The following is an 8,049-nucleotide window of genomic DNA, read 5'->3' on the forward strand; positions in this document are numbered from 1 at the left end:
CCAGGGCGCAGCGCTCGCCGCTCCCCGCCCCCCCCCCCACCCCAGCGCCCGGGGGGAGCCCCCGGCAAGGCGGCGAGCCGCGGCGGGCAGGTGGAGCTCCAAGGGGGTCTCTGCCGCTGCGGTTCAGCCCGGGGTTTTCCTGCCCTGCTCCGCGGGGTCGCCGGGCGGCACCAGGAGCCGCCGCACGCACGCCCGGGTGTCGCCCCGCTTGGCGGAGTTAATCCGGATTCGCATCAGCGCAGCGCGAGTTGGCACCCGGGCCCCGGCAGCCCGTCCTTCCCGCAGCCCCCCTCCATCCCCGCGGTGCCCCGGGAGCTCGGCTGCTCCCTGCCGCTCCGGCAGCTCCCCGAGCCCCCCGCTGTCTCCCCACTTGCTCCCAAACTCCCCAAATCCCGGCTCCTCCCCGGCTCGGGGGCACCCAGCAGCGTGACGGCTGCCAGCAGAAGCATTCGAGGCTGAAGGGTGGCCCAGCTGGGGTAGGGTGGGGAGATGGCACCCCAGAGTGGTGCACATCTGTCCAGGAGCTGCAGAGAGAGCCTTTTCCAAAACCAAAGGGGCCGGCTGGATGGTGCAGGCTAAACTCAGGACCTGGGCTTCGTGTCCTCGCAGAGAGAACCGGCAACAAGTGTCACAGCCCTGTGCCAGGCAGCTTTCAGCTCCCTGGGGGCAAACCAAGTCCCACCGTCTGCATCCCCAAGCAGCTCTGGGAAGGATGCAAGCCCAGAACGCCAGCCACAGGCTGGTGGCCGCAGCCAGGGGACTGTCTTCCAGGACGACAGCTGGAGCACGGAGTTGCTACTATTAATACAGTGATCCCCAGGGAATAGTGCTCCTGCTGGCCAGACCCAGCTGGCATAGCTTCAGGGGGGTCTCCTGCACAGCCTGCAAACCCCGAGAAGGAAATAGTCCGTCCTGATGTCCCTAGGGAGTGGGACAAACAGGAAAGGGCTCAGGATGCCACAAGGAGGTTGGGGTGGGCTGCTGAAAAGCAGCCCTACGGCATCTCTGCCATCAGAGGTCTGCCACTCCCGGTTAGACTGCGGGACTTGCTGTTTGCTGGGACGGTTTGGTGGCAGCGACCTTCCCAGGGTGACAGCCCCAGCCAGGGTCCCCCTCGTGCCTCCGGGAGCTGCTGGTACCAGCGGGCATGTGCTCCGCTAGAGCCCAGCCTGCCGCAGGCAGCCCTGCAGTGAGCCTTGGTTATTGGCCCCCACGCAGGCACGGTCAGCCAGCACCTGCTAATTAAAGGCTGACAAAGCAGGCCAGGAAGGAAAAGCCTCGTCACACATGGACAGCCCTTCAGCGAGGCCTGAGGGGCTCAGGGGGTGGTGGGAACCGAGTCGTGAGCTCAAAACACAGTCTCTCCATGCTGCGGGGGAGCCTGAGAGAAGAACTCGGTAGCTGGATGAAGCATCTTGATGCACGGCTTGCCAAGGCCCTGGGAGCTGCCGGGGCTCCACGCGATGCCGAGGTGCCGAGATGCCCATCAGGAGGACGAGCAGGAGAGCGGGGAGGATGGCTGATGGGTGGCAGCGCTGTCACCGCCGCCGTGCGGGCAGCTCTGCCCCCGCAAGCAGCTTTCGGCAGCTCCGTCCTTCACATGGGCCGCACACAATCGCTGGATTAAAATGCAGGCGCGGTGATTAGCCGGCTGGGCGGCGGATTAGCCCTCTCCAACTTTACAGGCAGCACTTAGCGGCGGAGCTGCAGCTCTGCTTCTCCTGCTTTAATGACGATAAGGTGACATTAGCATTCCCAATCAAAGCCTCGCCGACTTCAGGCGGCTCCGGGAGAAATGCATGCATGCGCTTGTGTCAGAGTACGTGCTTGTGCTTAGGAAGGTATGGTGAAAAACAGCTCAGGCAATGTGGTTTTGGGGTCGTTATTATAACAGCAGCCACCTGGCCCGTGTCAGAGCAGGGCAGCACCCCTGGGATGCGACACGAGCTCTCCTTGTGCCCTCCTGGCTGAAAGGGCTGTGTGACCCAGAGGAGTTGGTCAGGAACGAGCCCCCACCTCCAGGGCAGCGAGGACAAAAACACCCATTGGAAACCTTCCTACCCGGAGAGATAAAAGGGACAGAATTCAAGGCAGAGGCAGCAATAACACCCGGAGTCTCCCGCTCTGCTGAAAGTTGTAGTTAGATTTATGCATCCACTGGGGTGAATGAAAGAAAAATGGATGTACAAATGGCCCCCCTCTCTCAGCTGCAGGCAGCAAGGGAGACCTCTGGCAAGAACCCATCCAGCAGAAGGAAATGAGATCTCATTACATTAAATATTAGCCGACGTGTTATCACATTGGGCTTGTTATACCAGCTAAATGATGCCTCTCTTCAAAAAATAATTAGAAAAACGTTGCCGTAGACATAGAATACACGAGTAAAAGGCTGTGCTTGTGTTTCAGAGCTGCCTTGCACAGGAAGGTGGGTTTTTGTTTTTGATTATGTTCTATCAAACATTAAAAACTCACTGCCAATATGTCCTGAGCTTCGCAGGCTTCATCTAGCTACAGACATAGCAACAGATAAATACTCCACGACAAATTTGGTAACATTACTTTATTGACGGCCAAAAACCAGATCACTTTATACGGAGAGCCTGAACTCCTGCCAACCAGTCACGAGTGGCGAGGCAAGACAAAAGATTTACCGCCAGAAAGGGACCGAAACCACTAAAACCCCAAATAACTGGGAGGGCTGTGCGAAGGTGAGGACTCAGCTGCAGAAAAGCAGAAGAAGAGAGCAAAGAGGAGATGAAAAGCAAACCCTGCTCAACCAGGAGGCGTCAGGCAGGGCCCACGGTCCGAGGGAGCAACGCGAGCGGCGAGGCTCTGCACATGCGTCCGCCGGGACTGGGGGAGCACTGAACAGATTAGCTTCTATTTGCAGCTATTAAAAATGATCAGATTAGTGAAAGCTAGAACCGAGAGAGGAGCTTTGGAGGGATCAGCCAAACCTAATTAATTGGGCAGCGTGATGGGAGAAGAAATTAAGTGTGGACAAGTAGAAGGTGAAGCATATTGGAAGGAACAACCTCGGCTTTTCATAATCGCTAGTGATTTCTAAATTAACTGGAAGCATTAAGGGAAGAAAGATGTGGGTGGATCTGTGGACAATAGAGTGAAAACCATCTGGTTAATGTACAGTGGTGAGGAAAAAAAAACCAAACACGCTGTCAGATTGCTTTCATAAGGGGATACAGAAAATAATAAAAATATTACAGTACTGTGTTGATAGTGACTCAGCTGTTATGGACGAGTTCAGTTTTTCAATTAGAAGACAAATTCAGATTATTTATGATGAAAAATACAGTAAAAAGGAAAAGAAAAAAGAGTTTTCTGTAAAAGCGAAGTGCTGAGCTTTGGGGTGTAGAATGAAGTTTCTAAGCATGCATGGGGAGATCTGGCCATGTCAGAGGATGCAGTAAGCCAAATGCAAGCTACAGGTCCCTTAAGAAATATGGCACCCAGCATCAGATTTTGTCATGCCTCTAATACCATTAGCACCTGATAACGCAGATGCCTCAAACTTCAAAAAAAAAAAAAAAAAGCTCAGGAAAAGCCTGCATCTGCGATATATTTGAATATCTTCCTTTTGGGATTAGCGTCATTTTCCTCCCTCCTGGTAAGAAGAAATGTCGGCGGCTGCCAAACCAAAAGTGCTGGAGCACAGGGGAGCCCACAGGGACGTCCCTTCGCACCCCCTGGCCCCCCACCAGCACCTCGAGGGGTCTCAGGGAAGCGGAGCTCGTCCTGCTGCGGTGCGGGAGCGGTGCTCCTGCTGCCAGGCGCTTTCCTTCGGCAGATGATTGATGGAGGAAGGTGGGTGCCTTTAGAAAGCTATTCAGAGCACCTGAATCTTGCTGTAATTAAGCTCTCAATTTACATACCGTGAATAGCCATTCAGTGGTACCTTCCTTTTCCCTGGTTCAGCTAGGAAGCCTTGCTAGATGCCTGAAGTGTGTGGCAGCAGCTCCAGCTCCTCTCTGCAGAGGCAACTCCCATCCTCCAGGACGGTCACTTGGATGCCCATCCCGCTTGGGATAAGTGGACAAGGAGGTCACTGCAGAAAAAAGCAGGTCCTTATGAGGGTGAGAGACCTCCGTGAATCCCAAATGCCCTCTTAAGCTTGCCCTCCTGGACTGGAGCCAGCCGAAGGGGAGGCTGGAAGAGTGGGGTGACAGTGCCCTATATGCAAGGACGTGGTGGGGGTGAGGAGGAAGAGGGAGGCAGTGTGTGAGTATGGGTGCAGACATGCCAGGCAGGGGATGTGCTCAGGAGGACATCTGGAGGACAAGAGGGATAGGGGAGGGACCCCTGTGTGCAGGCTCACTGCTTTGCATCACTTTGGCAAAGCGAAGCAGCTCTAAACCCAGAATAAGGGTCCATATGCTTTGGCTGCTTTCGCTGGCAGCCAGAGCCTTATGGTAAATCTGGCCATAAAAGGTAACATTCTCTCAAAAAAATGAAGCTGGGCTGGGACTACCTGTCCGGTAGTTGCCACACAGGGAGATCATCTGGGAAGGGACTCTCTGGGGCTCTCCTTTGGTGTCCAGGTGAATGCCTGTAGCCAGCACTCACAACTACATCGTTTTCCTGAGAGAAAAGGAAAAGAAAAGGACGTGCCTCCAGAAATCTGTTATTTCAGCCTGCCCTGATACCAGCACACGTTGTTTATGGTTGAGGTTACACATGGAAAATTTCCAGTGGTCAGGATGTCTCAGCCGTGGAACAGGTTAGCTGCAGAGGCTGCAGAGGCTCCACTCCTGAAGTATTTAAACCAGGTTAGAGAAATATCTGCCCAAAATGTTCTGGGCAGAACTGATCCCACCCTGGGGGAGAGAGATGGATGCCATGACTTTGGCGAGATCCTCCCCAGCCTTATGGGCTGTGACTCTGTGGTCACGTTATTGTTCAAATGGGGCCACCAAATGGCAGAGTTGGGACTTCTGCTGAAGGTGAAACTCTGAATTAAGAAGAAAATCAAGGGGAAAAAGCCACTGTCCCTCAAGTAAACACAACCCCAAGCCTCTATGCCATGCAGCCCATACCAAAAAAATCCATGTGCTTCATACAGAAAAATGAGATTTGTTTGGGTCAGGGCAGAGGTGCGGGTTCTTGAGAGCTGTCTGTACACATCTGCATCCTATTATGTTGCATTCAGGGCATAAACAGAAGACTTGCTGTAATTCTTCCCCAGAACAGAAGTCAGTGACACGTGCCTGCCTGGAAAGCTGTGCCAGCTCCGATGAGGATGGAAGTGAGGTCAATGGCTGACGGCCGTGATTCAGCCTCCCCGCACCAGGGACAGCCGTGCTGCTGGCGCTGCCTGCAGCAACCGGTCCCCGGGGCTGGGAGGGAAGGAGCAGGATAGGGAGGTGGATGGAGAGGAGATGACGGCGAGGAAACATCCCACATTCCAGAGCTGGCTTTGAACCAACGGGGTTCAGTCTTTAAATCCCACAGGGGCCTGATCTGTGCTGCTTCACTTCCTCAACTGTTCGCTGTCTTCTGTTTTTTTTCTGTTCCCCCCTCATTTCTTGGAGTTGCACACCTCTATCCAAAGAGGCTGTGTCAGGTGTGTATGTGTCCCAGCCTGAGCACAGGTGGACATGGGCAGGAGCCACAGCAGCTGCGGGCTCCCCCTTCCGCAACAACCCCCTTGCTGTGATGTGGGCGCAGGGGGTTACCCCCATCCCCAGCAAAGACAGAGCCCACCTGTGCTGGAGGTCACCTGCTGGAAAGCAGGTACCCCGCCAACTGATCGCTGAATAAAAAATCTTTACGGTCTGACAGACGGAACCCCGGGGAGCTCCTAGCTCAGCTACTGGCAGGAGGTACAGTCTCTGGAAATGGAGCTTTACAGCGCTGCCAAAGCCCGAGATGAAAGGGAGGCAGCAGGGTTAGGAATAAGATATCAAGTGGCAGCACTGTGAGCACCGCAGGGGCCTTCCCCATTTGTGCTCGCTCCCTTGCCAGCACAGAGGAGGGGTGGCAGGGGTCACACCCCTGCCTGCAGAGCCTCCAGCATCCCGATGCCCTGTTCCCCAGGGCTTGCATGCAGCTTCTGGGCACACGGGGACCTCTTCCACCTCACAGCCCCGGGTGGGGAGCGAGCCTTTCGCAGGGCGAGGTTCCTGCTGTGCACCCCGACCTGCAGATCCCAGGTTTTTTTCCTCTCTGCAGTGAATCGTCTCCTTCCTGATGTCAAGCCTCCAGGAAGCCGGCTGTGGAAATTTTAAGGAAAATCAGATCAGCAAGCAGGAACAGAAGGGCCTTGTCCCCCAAACACTTTTAAAATATTGAAATTCACTTGAATAAGCAAAAAAAAAATGGCTGAACTGTCACGCATGAGGCACATGAATCATCTTCAGGGAGGAAAGCGATCCTGGCAATGTCTGGGCTTGAAGTAACAGTAGTTAACATTATAATGACTCATACCACATATGCGTCACATCGTTTTTCATTAAGAGCAGGATCCTGGTGTCCTGTGACTAACTGGGAGCTGGAACCACGGTCCTAAAGCCTGGGGCCAGGGACTGGCTCTCCCATATGTTCTGGGTCAGCGCCAAAAGCATTATCGGCCATCAGATATTAAATAATAATAATTCTCAGATCAAACACTTCATTCGAATGACAAAATGAGATGGGCTTTGGAGCTGCCTTCCCCAGGGAGTGGTGTGATTTTAATAGGGAGAAAATGGATAAATTGAGGGCAGGCACCTCCAGAGAAGCCCTTCTGCTCTCAGCTCATTAATGTCAACCCCTGGCTCTGCAGCCCTTCTCTGATCTTCAGACAAGGTCAAAATTTCCATTTTTGTCTCTCCACAGAAAGACCTTGGATTCCTTTTCAGCAACCTCCCAGCCCCCTCAGCATTCTCCCAGCAAATCTCTTGATGGGTGCAACCCCCTGCTGGCAAGCTGTGGATGCCGGCTCCTGCAGCCCGAGCCTCTCGGTGAACCTCACCACGACCACCCTGTGTCCCACCAAGCCTCTTGGTTTGCCTGCACTTGCCCAGCTACGCCTGGGCAGCCGGGCACGAGGGGGGCTGGCACTCGCCCTTCGCCTCGCAAAATGGAGGGCTCGGGGCTGGAGGAGGCAGGGGTGAAAGAGGTGGAGGGGAGAGGGGAGATGCAGGGGCAAAACCAGAGGACGGATGCAGCAGGGAGGGAGAGGTGCAGGAGGAGGTGGTGGATAAGTTATTGGCATGGTGCTGGGATGACCTCAGTTTATGAGGGCAGCAGCTGCAGCACTCGTGGGCTCAAGCAACTGATCTAGGCCTCACCCAGCTGTGCCTCATCCCAGAGCAGCAGGGTGCTGAGCCTCGCGTCTGCCCCACTTGGCCAGGCTGCTCTGGGGTCACTGTCAGCCTGCTGGCGGGCCAGCCTGCCCACGGCGGTGCATACAGACCTTCGACGCTGCACTGATGACAAAATGCTTGAATTATATAGAGAGCTGATGAGAGGCAGGGAGAAATTGCTGGGAAATGGAGGTGAAGGTGAGGAGACCCCCCAGAAACAGCCTGTCAAGGGGAAAAATGGGCGAGACTGAGCTCTGGGATAGGAGCCAAGGATGTGCTGAGCTAATGGGGACGCAGTTTCAGGCTGAGAGCTGGCAGCGTGTCCCATCAGGGGAGGCTCAAACGCCGCAGCTGTGTTTTGTGGTAGCCTGACTGCTTCCCAGAGGACCTCTGGGGGCTTTGATGTCACTCGTGGGCAGTGGTTGCCTTGTTCTGGTGCTGGTAGCCCTATCACACTGCTCAGGGCAAGCAGAGAGGCTGGAGCTTCTCCTGGGGAGGGCAACGAGCACTTGCTAACATGGGTGGTGGGTGGGCTGCCTTGCTGCAGACCTGAGGAAGGAGACAGGCTGTGTGCCAGCTGCGCTGCAGGGGGCTGTGCAAGCACCTCTGCGAGGCTGGGAAACAGCCCTCCTGCTCACACCTGCCTTGAGACAGGGTTCTGGAGAGCATGGTCCATGGGACGGGTGGGAAACCCTTGGTGTGGTGCAGCGGCTGATGTGCTTGTGGCAAGGGTAACTTGCTTTGGGCA

Source organism: Anser anser (genome assembly GCF_964211835.1).
Source record: "Anser anser genome assembly, chromosome: 5".
NCBI classification, from domain to species: domain Eukaryota; kingdom Metazoa; phylum Chordata; class Aves; order Anseriformes; family Anatidae; genus Anser; species Anser anser.